Consider the following 21,638-nt stretch of genomic DNA (forward strand, 5'->3'; position numbering starts at 1 on the left):
AAATCTTACATAATGCCTCTTTAATTCACTACCACTAAAGCCTATCTCAAATTCCAATGTTCAGAGCGAAATTAAGACCAGTTCCTTCCAATCTTGAGAAAAAAAATGTTATCAAACATTTTTAAACTGTTGTTGCAAATGATTATTTACTATGGGAACTTAAACACTGGTTGCCAAGAAACAAAACACACACTCACAGAGTGCCACTAAGTTGATGAAATGGTCATACAAGTTGTCAAATTGTAAGGTTCTCATGCTTAATTCAATTTCTAACTCAAGTGAAAGGGGATCTTTAACAGGCATTCAAGTGACACTAGTTTTCTGTCCCACTTTTCCATGTCACACCATTCCGTCTGACACCAAATGGTAAAAGGGAAACCTGGCTAGAAAATCTTGAGAAACTTTCGCAGCCAACACCAACATCTCTGAACCAAAATAAAACATTAGTGCTCGCAAAGATCAAGCTAACCTTTCAAAGAAATAATAATTTATCAATGTTAAAATGTTTTTTAAGATGCACCACCACAGTTTAAGAGTTGAAAGAGAAGTGTCTTTGTTGGTGCCATAAATCAGTTTTTATTACCTTAACAAGAAACAGTTTACCCTAACAAATCGCTTGTCAACTCTTTCATCTTAATACTCCTTGTTTAGAGCCAGGCGTTGTGATGAGTGTTGGTCGATTTTATCAGAATCATTCAGTCTTGGTTTTCCATTAATTCCGGTTGACAGACGCTAATGTTGTTATGTCCGTGGAATCAAAACTCGGAAGAATTGGGATTAGGTTTGTTGTATTTGCGGAGATAGAGTTTAATTTCTAATCATTGAGAACCGATCAAAGACAGAGCCATGCTGCTTATAAAACATAAAATTCCTTTTAAGAGTTTCTACGAAAATAGAAAGTTATTGAAGAAATATAAAAGAAAGTATGATTTGTGATGTAAGGTAACAGACAGTAGCCTACTAAATACCCACAAAAACACAGACAATCCAAAATATACAAAGCACCTAGTGCCTAAATTCAAACTTAATGTTAAGATGAAAATAAAGCGATCAGCTTCTCCAACTTACCACAGACATCATCTCTTTTATAAATGAGCACCTGTCTTCATTTGTCCAGTCGGTGTAGAAAAGTGGGATGTTCAACCCCATTTCATTTCATTTCACAGATGAGCCCAATGACAAGTATTATTCATGTGTTCCATACAGTATAATCATACACTGCCTCATGTATGACACCTTCAGAAGGCAAATAATCCTTTACCTTGACAAAATATAAGAACTTAAAACCATTCTTTAGATGGTAATCTAAATGATTAAAATCAAAAATGTAGGCGCAATGCCATCTCAGTCTTCGTGAAATATTGTTCAGGCTTTGGCTAACATTCTTAGGGAAAAGCAAGATGGTGGAAAGAAATCAATAGAAGAAAGCACTGAGAACTTGAGATGTCCATTAGAACTCATCGGTTTGAATGATGTGTTTTGTGTTTTTTAATAAGAATACTTTTTACAGCGTCATATTCTTGCCTTTTAAGTGCAGAGTTACAAGTTGTCTTATACAAGCACTACAGGTTATAGGGTCTGTTACATATAATGTAATGGGTCTGTTACATTTAATGGGTTCTATTTTCTCTTTTATTTACAGAAAAAAACTTATATAAATATTGATATCTGGATACTGCAACATGTTATTTTAATATTAACTGTGAAACAATTCAATCATAACAAAGATGTATGAATATTATAGATCGATTATTTTCAGAAAAAAAAAAACTTGACTAAAGTCTATAAAGAGCCTCTTTAGTGATTGTCTGCATATAGGCCCAAAATGTAAATATTATATAACGATTTTCATAAATAAATAGATAAATACTGTCTTATAAGATAAACAATGATGATTGATGGGTTTGAATTTTAAATAATCGACAGAAATAAATTGAAGTCATTGAACAAACAACTTTTAAATCAAAATGATATAATGGCGCTCATGTATTCTGATAAAAATAAGATTTGATAAAATTGTAAAAATGCTTATTTTTTTTTACCAATAATTACATTAAAATTACCATATAATAACTATCAAGAATACATTTATTTATACAGAATTTCATCTCAAAAGGAAAATTGCTCATAGACAAGACATGATTTTATCAGAAAATATATCAACCTTGTGGGATTTGTCTGGGTTTTCCAGTTTCCTCCCACTGTTATTAAAGACCCCTACGCGCAAGAAAATTATCAAATTAAAATTGCACCAAAATGTCCTTATTTGTGTTGAGTGGACATTAAATCCCATTTCTCCCTCTCTCTCCAAATTGGTTATATTCAAAGAAAATTTCATGAAAATATTGATTACCAACAACAACTGGTTGCAGTGAGGAAATCCCCATTAATTGAGAAGTTGTGTAGTGCTTAAAGTATAGATTATGTACAAGCCCAAAAAATTGAAATAGTTAACGAATCTCTCATATTACTTTGAGGGGTGGAAATTAAATATTTCACTACATTAGAGAATTGACTTGACATGGAATTACTTGACATAGTGAGAGAACGATGTCCCCCTCGCCCTGAGTATGTCAATGCTGCGCCCCCCCCCCATCCCCACCCAGAGAATGTGGATGCTGTTTCCACAGCACTACACCACTCAGCATATGTATCAGATGTTTTACTAAGGGCAACCAAGATTCTCAGTCCCAATCAAGAATCCAAGAAATAGAAGCATGTGTTCTAGAAAACGTACTGAGGCATACTCTGCCTGGTGCATAACTGAATATGTTGGGGTCTAAAATCTATTCATCTAAAAACAAATAAAGAATTCAATCTCCTCTATTAAAATGGTCTGTCTGGTGCACGACTTTGTTACACACACTTAATATACCAGATTTTAAAATATATTCTTTTAAAAATAAATAAAGAATTCAATTCTGTCTAATAAAATGGTCTACTGGACAATAATGGAATGTGTCAGTGGTTTGAGTCTGGGCAATAACTGCTATAGATCTGTTGACCAGATTGATTCAGACGGGTGGAATGTCAACAATGTAGGCAATAAGTAGCACATGTTTCTCGGTAATTCAAACATTTCCTACATGAACAGAAATAATCTATAATGAAAATATTCAACTCTAACAAGTCCCCCGTTCCAATAATACAGTATAAACACAGTCAAATTCATTTATTTTATTTCAATATGTTCTTCATTTCATTCCTAACAATTCTACATTAAAAGGCTAAATAAAATATGTTTTTGATCGAAATTATCATCCATTCCTTTCATCGTACATATTTCATTAATATGTTTTCAAAATAGGTTTGCAGGCTTCAGATGAAAGAAAATATACATAAAACATGGCTTTTGGCAAGGAGGTAGTGAAAGGGTCATGGTCTCCAAACTCTTAATAATAAGCATATTAAATTGAAATATGATGAAATGAAGTAAGGGTAAGAGACAACTTAATGTCCACTTAAAACAATACCTTGTTTCAGAAATAACATAAGCTACACAACCCATGTTTTGACAATTTCCAAAGGTCTATCTGGTGTTAACTGTCATCAACTGTCAGTAATAATTACTACAAGCAGTCAATTTAATTCCATATTTGATACCATATCTCCCATTTTTGTTTACAAGACTATCAACTTAGTGACCTCATCAAAGGAATTCTTGATTCTGAAATTGGCCTATGGCCTGTTGTATATAATAATGACATATGGTAGCAAGGGTGTATTGACAGCAATGTATAGATCTTTCTGAAACTCAAATTGAATAACTTTTCGACTCTTGCCAGTGGGGCTGAGCTTATGGTTTATCTTTTTTAGTTTTAGAACACATTTGTGCAAAGCTATTATGCATTGGAAGGATTCTGGAAAAACCTACATGACATGGAGTAGTGTTGCCCACCTAAGGACTCCATCCTTTGAATTCCTCCACCTGCTAAAGACTGCTGCTCAGAAGTGAATTATTGAAAGAAAAATGTACTGTCTGTATGTTAGTCCTAAAATGACCTAGTTTGTATGAAGTAGATGTGCTCTCTCTCTCTCTCTCTCTCTCTCTCTCTCTCTCTCACCCTCTCATTAACCAGTTTAACTTGGTATTTATATATGTTTTCTATCAGACAGACACAGTGCAAAGCTTTATCCCATTCATACATTAATAAAATCAAAAGACATTGCTACTACTATATGTAATTATGTGTTGACTTTTACAAATGAAAGTTATTCAAATGTTTCTTATGTCACTGTCAATTAATGTGCTGTGACTCATGTCTGTGATAAATCGGATCCACTACAAGAGATTTCACATTATTAAATTATCAAGAACACTACCACCATCACAAATTGTTTAAATTCATTTATACAGTATTCTTGTATCTCAGATAAACTTCTCGTAGTTACAGATCAATTTCTTTTATGTTCAGATTAAGAAACAACAGTAGGGAAAACTTTAAAACATCAGACCTTGCATACTTATTGCTAAACTCTTTCCCAACATTATAAGGAAACTATGGCTATACCAATACTTGGAGAGTATTGAATAAAAAAACTCAGTCTAAAAAGACATTCAAACTTAAACAGATTTTAATTTAATCGGACATATTGCTTGTATTTACATGACATATTTAAAAATAAAATGCTCCTACTTGGCTAGTGAACATGGACACATGCCATACATAGGCTATAAGGGGCATTTTGCATGCACAGTGTCTACCCATCATCAGATTCGCACTATTGAAGTTTCTTATAGCATTCGAATTACTACACACTGTTCCTTGCGGGGCCATGCATGATGCATAAATGACAAAGGAAAACCAAGCTAGAAAAGTAATTCATTTTTACTGTAGTTTCTTTCAAAAAAGACTTCTAAATGAGGACAATGGTATTCAATTTAACTTTTAAATTCCTCCTTTCGTTTTTCGCTGTCAATTAATAGACATCTTTTCTTACCAGGTAATTTGATTAAGAACTGGTTTCAGTTCTTTAATACATCTTAGTGATATAAAAAATTACAAGACTTCAATCAAACAGAATAATTCACTTTAAATTTTACGTTGTTATAGACATAATGTTCTTTTGTTCCGTGACACTTCCATTAGACGTCCATTTACCACCAAAACACTTGAAACCTATATCAAATTTTGAAACAATAACCTAAAATTTTGACAGAAAGTGGGATTGTTGGGTTTCTATGAAAGATGTTAAACTTGTATTGAACTCCATTGTTTCCTTAACACATCTGGTAGTTTGTAAATAAACAATAGGGCATTTGTTTTATTCTCCGACCTTTAACCTGATGGGTCACTGGAAAGGTCAGTGTCTCCAGATGATGACCATGTGTTTAAGTGTTCAAGCCCAGACAAATTGAAGATCAATATAGAGACTACCGGTCAGTTCTAAGTAATGGTCAGTTCTATGTAATAACAGTCAGTGGTTTATAAACCTGATATCAAGCTAAGTAGCAACCTGTCTCCGGTTAAGATACTCATTAGTTCTGTCTGTCAATTCAAATCATCAGAAACAAGCAGATATAATTATTTTCAGGATATTTGTTTCAAAACTTTACCTGCAGGAATAAATTCTGATTTCTTCTCATTAATGCGTCATTCAAGATCGCAAATAAAGAGAATTGATCTCCAACTGTGCCCAGTGATCTGAGTGGTCACAGTCATGGAAATAAACCCTGCCCTTGTGGCTGATTTTCATTTGGGTGGTTTTAAATTGATTGCAAATTACAATAATGTGAAAGTTGAACATGTAGAGAAATGTACGAAAGCCCAGAAGGCTCATTCCAAATTCCAGATTCCAAATTCCAGATTCCAAATTCCAAATTCCAGATTCCAAATTCCAGATTCCAAATTACAAATTTGCTGCTGTAGCAAAAAAAAAATAAAAAAATGCCAGTCCTAGGATACCGAGTAGCAGAGTAGCTCACTGCAGAGGAACTTTGCCCCAAACTGTTCACATCTGCCGAAGCAAACCCGAACTGGAATATTGTTATTATACTCTAACTGATTAGGGGGGTGGATGGCCGAATGGTTAGCACGTGCATGCTGTATCATACGGCCTGTCATTGAGTCAACTGGCGTGGTTTCGAATCCCCGGTTGTACGTGACAAGGAGTAGGGTCGCCTGTCCAACCTCGTGGTTTTTCTCCGGGTCCTCCGGTTTCCTTACACTGCTAAAGACCCCTACGCGCAAGCGAATTATTGAAATGAAATTAAACCATATGTCAGTCCCGAAATGACCTAGTTTGTGTCGAGTGGACATTAAACCCCATTTCTCTCTCTCTCTAACTGATTAGTCAAAAGCAAAAAACCTGATCCGATTGGTCGGATCAGATTTGGAATTTGGAATTTGGAATCTGGAATTGGGAATTTGGAATTGGGAATTTGGTATTGGGAATTTGGAATTGGTCGGATCAGATTTGGAATTTGGAATTTGGAATTGGGAATTTGGTATTGGGAATTTGGAATTGGGAATCTGGAATTTGGAATCTGGAATTTGGAATCTAGTAATTTGGAATGGGTATTTATCCGGCGCAGATAGGGGCTGCCAATTTGCTATTTTATCGGTAAGACATGAATTTGGAATTTGGAATTTCGCATTTGGAATTTGGAATTTGGAATTTGGAATTTCGCATTTGGAATTTGGAATTTCGCATTTGGAATTTGGAATTTCGCATTTGGAATTTGGAATTTGGAATGAGCCTTCTGGGCTTTCGTAGAAATGCAAGTCTAAAAATGGTTCAAATCAATTCAATTCAGAATTTACAAAATGTCCAGATGATATAAACAATTGTTGGTTAAAGTCTTTTTACACAAGTCTTTTAGTCCAGTTAAATCCAAGTCTGGAGATAATCTACCACTGATATTTTGGATTTATTTTCCGAATTAAATGTGAAATAATCGATTTGAATAAGCCATGACAAAATACATATTTTCCGAAAAAAGCAAAATCAGGATCCGGGACTTTAAAGTTAATTTGAAGAATTTCTCAAATATAGCTGTTGCATAACCCGTTTATGATGGAAAAGGAGTTTAATGTTTACTCTACGCAATTACTTGTCTGGAGGGGGAACCCCCATGGCATGGTAGGCTACACTTAGAATTGGCCACAAACCATTTAGAGCCCTATTTAACCAGTCCTTCATATCCCATTGTCATACCCCCAAGAGTATTTTGAAAAATATAGCTGGTTCCCACACCATGTTATCAAGCTAAACACTACCCAATATTGTAGGGGTGTTAATGATATCAAATAGATAGTGTTACAAGTTTGGTGTTATTGTGTTAATGACTGAAAGGGCTTTAATCAAACACTGACCTGGTTGTTATTAGTAATGTAGACTAGAACATTAAGACAGATATTAACACCTGCTAGAGATGATGAGAATTACAGGATTTAAAGTAATATAGTATTATAAGCTGAGTTCAAGTGTTTCTTGATTCATCAGTAGATAATTTATAGACTTATTGTTTTCTGTATAAATAGAGATTTATCGCCTGATAAAGTAATTATTACAGGCTAATGAATTGGTAATTACCATAATTTGGCACCAATTAGAGTTTCTGATAAATAGTTTTCTTAAGATAACAGATCTAACACTGTAATGTCTTCTTTCAAGTGGTATCTGGGAAAGAAACAGCATTGTTTTCCTCCATATTCTTCAATTTTGACAATTCTGAAAATTCTGGACCAATTTCCGGAGCAAATCTCATAAATTGTTCAAGATATCTTTATGAAACTTTGTAGACACATCAATCTTATTAGACATTTTTCAGATGTAATAATTTTTGTGTTTCCCTGGAAACAAATTCGGTATATTAGCGAAACATGTTGATAACTGCCAACTGTCTCTTCATGTTGCAGGGGGGTTGGATGGCTGAATGGTTAGCGTGCGAGCGCTGTATCATAAAGTCTGTCATTGAGTCGACTGGTGTGGTTTCGAATCCCCGGTTGTACGTGACAAGGAGTAGGGTCGCCTGTCCAACCTCGTGGGTTTTCTCAGGGTCCTCCGGTTTCCCCCCACTGCTAAAGACCCCTACGCGCATGCGAATTATCGAAATAAAATTAAACCATATGTTAGTCCCGAAATGACCTAGTTTGTGTCGAGTGGACGTTAAACCCCATTTCTCTCTCTCTCTCTTCACGTTGCCCCTTAAAAGTGGCAGAATGACCAGATATTGTCCCCTGACTCCCCTCCCACCACTGACAAGTCCAACTGTAAAGGGTTGTTTTACGTGCATACAAGATGTACACAGGACCTCAGATTTTCCGTTCAATCTGAACGACAAAGTACTGTCCCTGACCTCTACCAATGTGGAAATGTGGTAGAAAATCCATAGGAACTTTCTCAGACAACACCTGGATCAAACCCGGGACCTTACTCATTAATCCTTGTGAGCCAAATTAGTTTATGTATTTTACCAGTATATATCAATCTTGCAATGCAATCAATATCACCGAATAACTAACACCAATGGAACTACTGTTAAGTTGTAAGAAATGGAACCAATGTAAAGCTGTAAGAAATCTTGTAATTGAAACCCTTGCTATAATGTGTTAAGAAGTAATAAGTAAATCAATGTTTGGTATAAGTGAAAGGAGATGTTTTAGAAGATAAGATATTTTAGCTTGGAAGTAGACTAACTGATATTATAATAGATAGACGATGCTATAAATATATAAAATACATCTATTAACAGTTGATACAGTAATCTTAACCCAGCTAGATATTAGTTTATACAAATAACAGATGAATAAAACATTAAAGCTTATATCACCAGTAATATTGTATAATATTGTGTAGAATTTGTATAAATCATAAATAAACTATATCTAACAACTTCTGCTACTGCATTTCTGGTTCAAATTTGACTTTTATTCTGTGCATATTTTGGAAATTGTCAAGTTTGAATCGATAGATTTTCTGGAAAAAATTAAGGGGAACCACATCACAAAATTTAGGTAGCAAATTCTTGAAAATTGTCTATTTTGAATTGCTAGATTTTCTGGAGAAAATTAAGTGGGACCATATCAAAAAAATTTAGTTATGAATAAATTCTGCTTGGTACAGAAGAATTTTTTTCATAACCTACTACCTAAATTTTGTGATGTGAGTAATATAGGATAATCAGAGTTAAAGGAGTTAAATCGCTAATATTTGGGACCTAGAAACTGACGAAAATGGGTTGCAACGCATATAATAATGTATTTATGCATGTATATAAACTGATCTAGGCCTACTTCAATCGTATCTGTTTTTAAATTTCTAATCACAGTAGATTCTATAAATCAGTTATGTTCGGCGAAATAGGCCAGAAGCACAGATAGTATTTATTGCGCATGCTCTCCAGATAAGAATATGAGGTCACCGTTTTTGTAGATCAGTGCGTTTGACATGACTTGTGGAATATGTCTAGCCTTGTTCTTCAAGTCCCTTGTTACAAATGGTGTTGAAATGCATTATGGTACACGCTTCGTGTACCAATGGTAAAATGTTTATTTTGTCTTAAATACTGAATATTAGAAGCAGAAGGCCATCTTTTCCCGGTATAACCACAAAATCAATGTTGATTTAAATAATTTGTGTTTTCAGTGTCAAAGACTTTGGATGATATTGAGTTAGAGACTTAGCTACTTTAAATCTAGTGTATAGAGAAGTATCATGTCTGTCAATATTCCTAAAAGTGCAAATGAAATTGGTTTAAAATGAAATTCACATTAAAAGCTAAATCTACAATTACCTAGCTAGTAGCCTAATCTAAACGATGATGCAAAATGCTTTAAAATTTAATATCTACACATACTGTCTTAAAGGAAATGGGATAATTTTCTTCCTGCCAGATAGATTTTTTGTGAGTATACTACTGCTTGTAGACAAGTTACATTTAATACAAACTTCTGATGATGCAAGTCCAATGCAAGGTACTATTTGTATCTAGAGCCATGTATTTTTGTCAGTAGAAAATTGAAACTTTTCTTCCAAATGGTAGATAAATATTTAGTGTCAAGTCAGAGCCACTGTAGCCAATGATGTAAGAGATTTTTTTTCGATATTTTTGTCTGTAGAAATTTGAAACTTTTCTTTGTGATGTGGACATGTGTTATGTATGTTAGTGTTACAGAAAGCAGGTTATATTTACACTTAAACATGTAAACATATTCAAGGATTCTTGTTTTATATATGGGGGGGTTGGATGGCTGAATGGTTAGAGTGCGCACGCTGTATCATACAGTCTGTCATTGAGTCGACTGGCGTGGTTTCGAATCTCCGGTTGTACGTGGCAAGGAGTAGGGTCGCCTGTCCAACCTCGTGGGTTTTCTCTGGGTCCTCCGGTTTCCTCCCACTGCTAAAGACCCCTACGCGCAAGCGAATTATTGAAATAAAATTAAAACCATATGTTAGTCCCGAAATGACCTAGTTTGTGTCGAGTGGACGTTAAACCCCATTTCTCTCTGTCTCTCTGTTTTATATATACACCTTCAAAATTTCCTACTACATGTGCCTATTGTTACTCTGTTCGTCTGTAAGTGTAAGGATGATTTTTTTTTTGTTTGGTAAGTTTATGTAAAATTCTATTTTCTATTCTAAAATGAAATGAAATGAAATGGGATTTAATGTACTTCTTTTTTAAGTTTATGTAAAATTCTATTTTCTATTCCAAAATGAAATGTATAGACTTAGTATAGTATTTATATATATATAGTATTTGTATATAAAGAAATATATATGTGCTATCCTACGCTTAGTATAGTATATAACGTACTTAAATTCTTTGGCTATAAGTTTTTGTAATGAATTTTGAAAGTTGAGTTAATATTAAGCGGGATTTGAAATTTGACAAAGAAGTCATAAAACCAAATTCAAATGACAGTGAATTCCAACAGCAAACATTGATTGAGATGTTTGAATGCTACTGTCTTTTAGTAACATACTGCTGAATTAATGCATAGAGGTAATCAGGAGTCTGTCTATTGACACATGAATATGTTAGACAGAGTACATTAAAGTCAATCTGATCAGTGGTTGGGGTTTCCAACCAAACAGCATTTTTAGAAAACAAACATCTCAGCACCATCAAAGATTGTCTTGTGATTTCATCCTGAAAACGATTTGCAGGAACTCCAAATGTTCAAATGTTTCTAGGTAAAAATTCATCATGGGTAATGGATGTTCGACTGTATAATGATATTATAAAGTTATTGAACCACTGACAGGTCGCGAAACACAATTAATAATGTAATAATCTTCTGGACCAATTATTCGCCAAAAGTATAAAAAAAGACAACTCTTCTTACTAGCCACAATGGAATTCTTAAGATACTCACAAATCAAATTCACAATAAACTCGGCAAAAAATAACTGGCAAATTTCCATTCATATGGTGAATAAAACTGACGTACACGCAATATTGTTAATTTATTTTTTTCATCATAAAATTCCCTTGATGAGGATGAAAATCGCTGTTTATTGCGATATATTGCTGGAATGTCGGACATGGGTGTTTTATCTGGTTTCGTAGATCAATAGATTTGTATTTGTTGATCAAAGTTAGCCAGCGTATCCATTACAAACGTGCTGCTATTAAATGAGACTTGATATTACTTTAGAGACATTAGCATGAATCGACCGATGGTATTCTGTGGGGTTTTTCATATCATACAGCAGATACATTGTTATTGTCGGCTATTATCTGTCCATCCATATTATACGGGAATAAATTTTCTAGAAAAACTTAGAGAATTAAACAAACGGATAGTCCTTCACAAATTATACAACAGATGGCTTCAGCTAGGAGGTTTTTTTTACACTACAATTGTTCCATTCCTTTTATCTGTTTTTCAAATTCTCAATTTTATTAAGGATGGAATAAAAGTACAAAAAGTTCAAAGTTCAAGATATAATCAATCTTACTGGTTAGAAAATTTACTTTTTGGTAAAGATTAGATTATGTAAGATAAAGAACTGCTACAGTATAATAGTTCAAAAATAGATAATGCAAGATGAATATATTGAATTTTTCATTCAAATTTCTTTCTTCTAAGCTAAGTAAGTTATCAATATTTGCAGTTTTAACAAGATATGTGCATTGATTGTTTTATTATCGTAACCACAATGCTGGTTATAACAGGCTTAGCCTCACTTTCGCCATTTTTAAATTAAAATCAGAACCATCTCAGAACCATCCAAGAGTTGATTATGGTCTTGTCATGTTAATAAATGTCTAATTAATAATTTTTATAACATTTATGGACTAAAGAAAGACCTGCAATATTAAGATTTAACTCTTGCATAATCATGCCTCTTTAAGATTCAACCCAACTCATTTCATAACATGAACACTGATTCCGCACTTGAAAGTCTGCTCATATTCAGACTAACATATTGCATTACATGCAATAATTCACTTGTATCCAGTCAGCTCTCAAGCAAATGATGATGGGATCTCAAGAGCTAAGAGACAACTACAGTTTGTTGGACTGAATCTTCAACTGTTGTTTCACAGAGAATAACCATGGATTTTTTTCCTAAACATTTGTCTCATTTTGTTCGAAACTATCCTTTGAACCTTTGCTCAATGAACTCAGCTGATTTTCTCTTTGATTAAGAAAAAAATGGTAACACATCATTTAAACATCCATTGTTCTAATCTTGATAATGCGAAATAAATTCCAATGGTCTTCATCATTATCTGCCGTTCAATTATTTCAAATTGTTGATTCATGTCGGAGGTTTAAATGTAATTACTCTTTGTTTCAAAAACAAGTTCAACAAGGAAACTACTTAAAATGACCCAGATTTCCTCATGGCATAAAAAATATTGGACAATCAAACAAAATGTGTTCACAAAAACACAACAAAATTATTCAAAAGAAAGTTACAGAAAATTAATTTGAAATTTAAGATATAAGAAACTATGACATAATTATGACAAGGAAATTTGTCAGATGACAAAAGAATTGTTTAAATTAAACTGTTTGAGAAAATTACTCTAAAACATTAAGATTATATATGACAGCGAAGTTCTAAAATATATGATTTTGATTGATTACAGAAAGCAATTCAAGAGAAATCTTCAAAAATATGTCTAACAAAATAATGTTATCTTACAAAAAAATGGAAAAATTTGACATTTTATGATTGCATAAAATTCAATATTAAAGAGTTGTATATGTGCAAGATTTAATTATTGTATTTTTGTCTTTTTATTGGTTTCATTACAGTAATAAATTAAACATCTTGTCAAGTTTGTTACATAGGGAGTATTTGTTACATAGGTGTTTACCATTACTTTTGATTAAATTCCAACTGTCAAGGGTTCTTTTAAATGCATGTGGACCACAGTTTTTGATACCATCTGACTGCTCAGGCTCAACCCTTGATAAATGGGAACTGAGCTTGAAAAATCCTGAATGTTCTTTGCAGCACATTCTAGCAGCCAGTTCAGTTCCTAGCAGACCACAAAATCTGCATTCATTTTCCCTTGTGGAATTTTTTTTACAGCAGATCTAGAAATGGTTATTCATCATCATTATGATCACCTGAGAAAAACATTTTGTACAGGTAGATTTGTTTCCTGGAAACCAGATCTAGAAATGGTCACACATCATTAGAGTTGAGAGATCAGAATGATTTAGAAATATTCATATTTTTTTTATGGATGGTGCTTTATATAGAAGTGAGCAACATCTGGAAGAAGAGTTAAGCCAGTGCAGGCTATTATAGCTCTTTGGGTCACTTACAATCAAGTATGTAAGTGTACATTGTTTATACAGATGCAGAATTATATGGTTTAGTATATAACTGAGATGTGTCCTGGCAGTAGCAGAAGTTAATGGTCATAACAGGGAGGTATACTGTTTTATTCTGCACCCTGATATAACCTTACCTTACTTGCCAGGTATATAAAATGATGGGATTGGGAATGAAGAAATTATTTTTATCAAATTTTTGGGGAATGGAGAGCCAAAATAGGTCATTTTTTGACTAATATATGGTTCTATTTTATTTCAACAATTCATTAGCGCATTAAGGTCTTTAGTAGTCAGGGGGAAAATGGCGGACCCAGAGAAAAACCTCAAGGTTGGACAATATTCTTTGAGGGGCATTTAGTAACTGGGCAGATAAATAAACTATAAACATACTTATGGAAAACAGCTACTGATTTATTTAGGCGATGTAAGAGTATATATCATTCTCTCAACGTCTCCGTCACTTTTAGACATGGGATAAAAAAATCCACACACTTGACTCAATGACATATATTATGTTCCAAAATGTAGACCAAAATGAGGATAAAGAAATTCTTGAAGTGATTAAAATGTTCAGTAAAACAAAAATCTGTCAGCTATGCGAACTCCTCAAATGATAAACAGTGCGAATAATTGGTATACCGAGGTTTCGGCCACACGTGCCAACAAATGCTTAATAGAAGCTAACTGGTTAGGGTTAGGATAAGGTTTAAAAAGCTATGCTATTGCTGAAACATTGTATATTTCAATAATCATACCCTGCATCATGTATGATACCATTAGTCACTATATACAACTAACTGGAGTAATAGTTTAGACTAGAACTTCTGAACCTGACGCTACTTGGTAGAACCATAAACAATTTAGAGACTATAACAAAGAGAGCTAAAAGACATTCTTGGAAGACAGAAATTCAAATGCATACTGGTAGCTTCTTATTTTATTTATACAACCAGGGTAGGTAGAGTATATAAGTAGATACACCATAAGGTACATACTTCCGATAGACATAAATACTCTATACCAGAATATAGAAACTGAGAACCAGTACCCAGGAGCCATTATTTTTACTGTTTTTTCAAACAATAAACCACACTGTGCAGACAAATAAGCGATTGTTTTTAGTATGTTTTTTCAATCAGTATAGCGATTAGTTTGGTATGAGAAAACACAAGTGATGAAAGTGATCTAGAAATATTTTCTTCTTTTGTTAAAACCATTGCAAATCTTTTTTTCATTTTTGGTTAGCAATACAAATATTGTGAACAAGAAAAAGAAAAAAAGTTCATTTAATATGTTCAACTAATTAAGGGTGTTCATTTGCAAATTGTGGACTTTTTCTTAGATTATCTGAAAAATTAACCCGAAATTGCTATAGCTTGAGGGAGAGGGTGGAAGACTACTAATTTTGACAATTAGCATTGAACACGCACAGGAAAAATGGCAACCCGAGTTCACAAAGCATTCTCAGCCTTAAATTAAGAATTTACTCAACTTTTTGTCACTGTTTATGAGAAATATCTTTGATCCAGAAACACAAAACATTGCACATAGTTTCTTATTGATGTATTTGATATATTAAAACAACAAAAGTTTTATGTTGGGCTATATTTTAGTTAAAATAAGGTGAACAATTTTGAGTAATTCTTAAATTAAGTCTGAGAATGTGAATGTGGGGCCAGGCTACTTAAGCTGGCATGTCTTAAAAGTATATCTAAACACAAGAATCTGCTGGAAAACGCCAGCGGTTTTAACCATATAAATATAAGCATTTGGATGGCATTGTAGATGTTTTTGGGTCAAAATGTTATTTTCAACAAAATCACTTTTGATTAATTATATATTTAACCTTATATTTATATTTAACCATATCCCCTAATTCTTGGTAAACCACTCTTGAAAACCTTATCCTTGTGCAATTTATCTAAGCTTTGTCTTACATGTATGTACCTTATTGAAGAAATACAAACTTTTAATTTCCATGTGTGGTTGGCAGTATGTCCCAAATTTTCAATGCAGTCTATATACAGTAAACGTCATATAAGTCGTATCTTCGCTCAACTCAAATAAAATCGTTTGGACCCTTTGATCCTGCACATTTTTTTTAATTAAATTTCTGTGTGTAAGTCGGATTTCATAAGTCGGATCTTCGCTCAACTCCAATCCAAATGTTCGGTCCATTTGATCTAATTCCGGCTTTTTTCCTTCACCTAAATCGGATCGGCAGTATGTTCAGAATTTGACTAAGTCAGTTTCGTCTCGATTGTCTAAAACACAGTTAGCTATTTCATGCACAGAGCCCCAAAATATATTACCCTATCATTTGGACTCAAATCAGCCTATTTGACGTGATGTAATAATAGAATTTTCCCGGAAAATTTGAAACTCGCTGTCTCCTTTACAAGACACTTTTTCAAAGATGGTGACAAAACAGAAGTTATCTACTCGCACATACGAACAAAAGCTTGAAATGTGCGTTTGAATCAATTATTATCCGGCTCTTGCAGTTTATTTCTAATCGAGCTAAGATTGAATTTCGGTCTTCGGCTAACTCAGATCTTTGCTTAACTCGGATAAAATTGGTCAGTCCACTTAGTAGATACGACTTATGCGAAGTTTACTGTACTAGCCAAAATTTTAGTGGTAAGTGATCGTCGCAATTATCAAGTCACACAATTATCAAGGCATACAATTGAAAAACAATTCCTTGAAATAGTTCCATAACTCTGGTGGGGGATTAAGATAAGAATGTAGCGCAACTGTTTTCGCAAACAGCATGGCATAGACCGTCTTCATGAGCACGGTTGGTGCAGAAACGTAAGACATTAAACCCCATTTCATTTCATTTCATTTACTATTGACATAAGATTTCCATTTAAGGTTTAGAATTCATTAGAACTCGAAATAAAAGAAATAAAATCAAGGATCTCATGTTCCAGACACATAAACCAATAAGACGTTATTGATAAAGTTAATTTCACGTTTCTGTAGATTTTTTCCAGGCAACAGACTTCTACTATAAAACGTAAAGAAATAAACCTATCATCATCTGGTGGTATGAAGTAATTCTGTCAGAATGAAATCTTATCTATAAGGTTATTTCTGCCGACATACATCTCGTGTGCTTTCTCTGTTCATACTAATCAGCGTAAAAACAGGTTTTCACACCGCAGCTCATAAAAGATTTACTTCTGAAATCTGAGACAAAAACCCACAGAACCATTTTGTTTTATCTGTATTAAAATGATAAATATTACATTCACACTTTCATGCTTGAGATTAGCTAATTTACTTATTTGCTTAAAGTGGCAGTTTGTAAGTAAGTAAACTTGTTGTGTGTGTGTGTGGGGGGGGCATGAATGGTGTAAGGCATGCACGTTAGATCATAAGGTCTGTCATTGAGTCAAGTGGCATGGTTCAATCCCCGCTTGCACATGACAAGGAGTAGGGTGACCTGTCCAACCTCACCTCGTGGGTTTTCTCTGGATACTCCAGTTTCCTCCCATTGCTAAAGACCCCTACGCGCAAGCGAATTATTGAAATAGAATTGAACAATATGTTAGTCCCAATATTACCTACCGTAGTTTGTATCCAGTAGACACTTACATGGATTAAATAAAAAATAAAGCACTTTTGTAAAAAGACACCCAACCAAATTTGCTAAAATAATAAAAATTATGACACATTTGCATGAATTTCACATTACTTAAAAGCTTTTGAAATCAGTATATCGAAGATCACCACATGTGCACACGAGTTTGATAACAAATATATTTATCTGCATAGTTTGGATTTGATTCTAATGGCTTGTTATTTTTGTCAGGAAGACATGGTAGCTCAATAAGCCACTGGCTAACTAAACCTAGAGGTCTTGGGTTTGATCCCAGTGTTGGCTGAGAAGGTTCCTCTGAATCTTCTGGTGTGGTTTCCCTTTGTCAGTGGGGTGCAGGAAGGACAACCTAGCAAGGGATAGCTGTCTAGCTGTCTAGTTGTTCAGATGGTACGGAAAAACAAGGTCCTGTGGACACTTTGGCGTACATGTAAAAGAACCCTGGTACAGTTGTAATTTGAAATAACAGTAGGCTGTAGTGCTACTGTCTGGGAAACATTTCCCCCTGAGCACAATGCATGGCGTACATCAGTTCTAATTAGTCAGGATGCTGCAGAAAAGTAGAACATTAAACCCCATGTCATTTCATTTTTTCATGATACGTGACAGTCAAAGCAATATATCTTTTAATATGAATTATTAAATTTATAAAAACTGATATATATTTATATCTATTATAAAGAAATAAAAAAAAGAAATAATGTACATTGGGGGAATTATATCAGTAACATGCTAACCCTACAATTGACTTGCGAGGCAATATCAGGAACCATGTTAATAGAATTCATAGACTAATCTGTCAAAAATGACACTTCTGTGACAAGTTCAATATCTGTTAATCTATCTTTCTTTTTTCTAAACTAAATACCAAAATTTAATCAGTTACTTTAATCTATTAGCTGTGGTTACACTTCCTCATTACAGTGACATCCATCCCAGCTTTTATTTATTAACTAATTACTTGATTAATTAGCAGATAGGGGGGAAGAAGATTGGACTAAATTAAAAATTAAAGTTAAACCATGAAAGAGACATCAACTATTTAAGAATAAGAGCTTTGAATTAAGAAGACTCTCAGACTATCTGTCTTTAAACATCTCTTTTAATAATTTAATTCCTTTATTTAAAAAAGTCATTAAAGGATCTTGGCAACAGAAAATTTGGAAAATTAATCCCTAATCCAATGGATTAAGGTATTAAAGGATTTTATCACTAATTGTAATCTTTGTTCACAGCTTATTGTCCACTTTCAATGGAGTACCACCTTTGAAAGTGCTGAAAGTCAAACATATTATTCTTAATTCACACCAATCCTATCAATCATTTGAGACAAAAGATTAGCTGTGACTTTTCAATTGAATTGATCTAAATCCTATTTTCACATAAAGTAAAAGTCAAGCAAAATTGATGGGTTTGAAGTGATGTCGACATTACTAGGTTTTTTTGGGAAGTGATATGTATCTTAACTGTATCAAATCGCATGTGTAGAGGGCTCTTTAGTAGTGGGAAGAATCCAGGGAAACTTTTCTTCAATAAACTTTAGTGTTATTCAATGTATGCCAATAGTTTCAAGATATATATAATACATGAAACCCTTTTGAATTTAATATTACATTTATTAGAGTGCTAGCAACAAATAACATAAATTTTAATAAATCTGAGTTGAGCATAAAAATGTTTGATGGCCCTGGATCCAAAAGTAAGGCAGATAACCTCACTGTTTGCATAGATGACTGAATGGCGTTTATAACAGTGCTACAAAAACTTTGCCAAAGTATTCTGATCAACAGTTTTCTGCAATATCTAGTCCCCCTCCCCCAACACACACACACACACACATTTTTTCCCTTCTACCTTTCTAATAAGGTCTAATGGACCTACAGTATTCTAAAACGCACTGTAAGAGTAGATAAATTTTTCATAAGTCAAAGTGCGATATAACTGGTCTCGCCTTTTCTAGAATAAAAATCTTTTTATTTCTCCAGATTTTTTCTTTCAAAAACACATATCACAAGTTTAAATTTAACACAGTTTAGGACACACCTAATCATTAAAATTATACATGTATTTCCTGACCAGAATTTCACTGTTAAAGATGCATTGTGTATATACATATATAAAATTATACATGTATTTCCTAACCAGAATTTCACTGTTAAAGATACATTGTATACATTTATATATATAAAATCATTTTTATACATGTATTTCCTAACCAGAATTTCACTGTTAAAGATACATTGTGTATATACATAATAAAATTATACATCTATTTCCTAACAAGAATTTAACATTTTAAGATGCATTGTGTATATAAGATTTAGATCAAGACAGGGCCGTTCTTAAAATTTCAGTCAAACTACTTTATTCTGAACGAAGTTATGAATGTTTAAAGTTTTGATAAGAAAAAGCATAGTCTTGATTGTCAAATTCTGCATTTCTACAATAACAAAAGATGTCTATTTTTCCATTTTGAACATTTATCAAAAATATGGTAGACATTGTTTAATTCACTTCATATCTCGGCCATTCAAAAAAATATCTGAAATAGCCACATTTACCTCTTACATAATGCATTTTTAAATGGTCATATTTTATTTGTGGTATGTAAAGTTGCATTCTTGACTCTTCGATTTGGGTCCAAAATAAAATTGTTAATTTTCATTGATTTTAGTTGTTGGTTAGCTTTGTGGGAGGACAATGTGCCATCATTTAAAATTTTACATTTATAGATTAAAACAATATTAAAATATCATTGATTTTGAATAGACATGATCTACCTATACAGATACATTTGAACCTTGGTAATGCTCAACTAATTGAGGCTGATTCTGCCAATCCATTCCTGTGATCCTGACTCAGTAAGACACATTACCATTTGTGATGATCAGCGGTTTTCATAGTAAATTTTACGGCATTCAGCAAACACTTGTGCAAAATGCTCTAGGTAGAACCAGTGTTTGGAGTTTTTAGGTGAATACAGAGAGTGATAATACCTCTTTAAATAACAAACTGTTCCAATTGAAGATCTGAAAATGACATGGTGGTTGAGATACGACTATCTGATAAAACTTACACCATTTTGCTCTTATCTTGATCATAATACTATTAGGCTACATTTAAATTGCTATTACATGTATCAGAAGTAAAGGATCAACATTTACTTTTGCGATCACACTGACAAGATTAAAAATTTGTACAAACAAATGAAACCAATTGAAATGAATTAGTCTGTCTGGTGGAACTGAAAAATGTCACTAGATTTCGCAAGGAGCCTAATATGACAGTGTTGAAGTATCATGTCAGAAACATCTCTCCAGACACAGCGCTTCCTTTTACATTATATTAAGGAATCATTGAGTTCACACTGAGCTGCTACCTGAATCGTCACATCAACATCTTACTTTTTGCCCAAACAAATTAATCCCAATGTGAACGCAGCTCTGCTCAGTGTTTTGTTTTGATACATCTATTTTCTTAGTAGAAAACTTATATGATGGTAGTTTAAGTTATTTAAAGTTACAATTTCATATTTTCTAAGAAAGTCAAAACATAATTATTTCTTTTGCTCAATAGGTTGTCAACTCACTATTATACGATCATAGGTTATCTTTCTCACACTTAAAAATCTTCACACCAGAAATAATAACACAATTACCTTCCAATTACCTCCCTTGTTTTCCTATTCCCAACCATGGAATAGCTATCTTCAAACATTTGAATTTGAAGTTGACAATTATATTTTTGCCAATTTCTCAACTGGCAATATTTAGTGATTAATAGGATTATTCTTTAACAATGTAGGACTGTTTATAGATACCATCTATTTTAGGGCTTTATTTTAATACATTTTAAAAATATAACGTAAAAATATGAAATTGAAACTTTAAAAGCATCTATTAATGCAAAAGTGAGATGCCTTGTCTTTCAGAAACTTTATCTTGGTCATCTGAATAGGTCAGCCTAACACTTGGTGTGTGAGATAGCTTAGGGCATGCACATGTCATTTGTTTTTGTAGAGTTTTCTGGTTTCAAATAGGGTACTATAACCCCTGATAGTGGATGTCAGTAGTTAAGCTGTGTGACAACTGACGACTACTCTCTAGAGATTTAAACATAACGTCTGAAGTCAATATAATCTTACAATGGATTGAAAACTGAAATCTACATTAAACAGACCTATGACTTACTAGTCCAGAAATCACATAGTTTTGGTAGAGTGGACCTTAAGTCTCATTTTTCTCTCTATCTAAGACTTACTGAATACAAATAATTATTTT

General features: G+C 33.3%; 1 long non-coding RNA gene across 2 annotated transcripts in view; it reads right to left on the bottom strand.

Moving 5' to 3' along the window:
- The window catches only part of LOC126829300 (uncharacterized), a 66,094-nt gene that overhangs the window by 12,415 nt on the left and 32,041 nt on the right, over positions 1-21,638 (bottom strand). The gene's annotated exons all lie outside the window — the stretch shown is intronic.

Source organism: Patella vulgata, chromosome 8 (genome assembly GCF_932274485.2).
Source record: "Patella vulgata chromosome 8, xgPatVulg1.2, whole genome shotgun sequence".
NCBI lineage: Eukaryota > Metazoa > Mollusca > Gastropoda > Patellidae > Patella > Patella vulgata.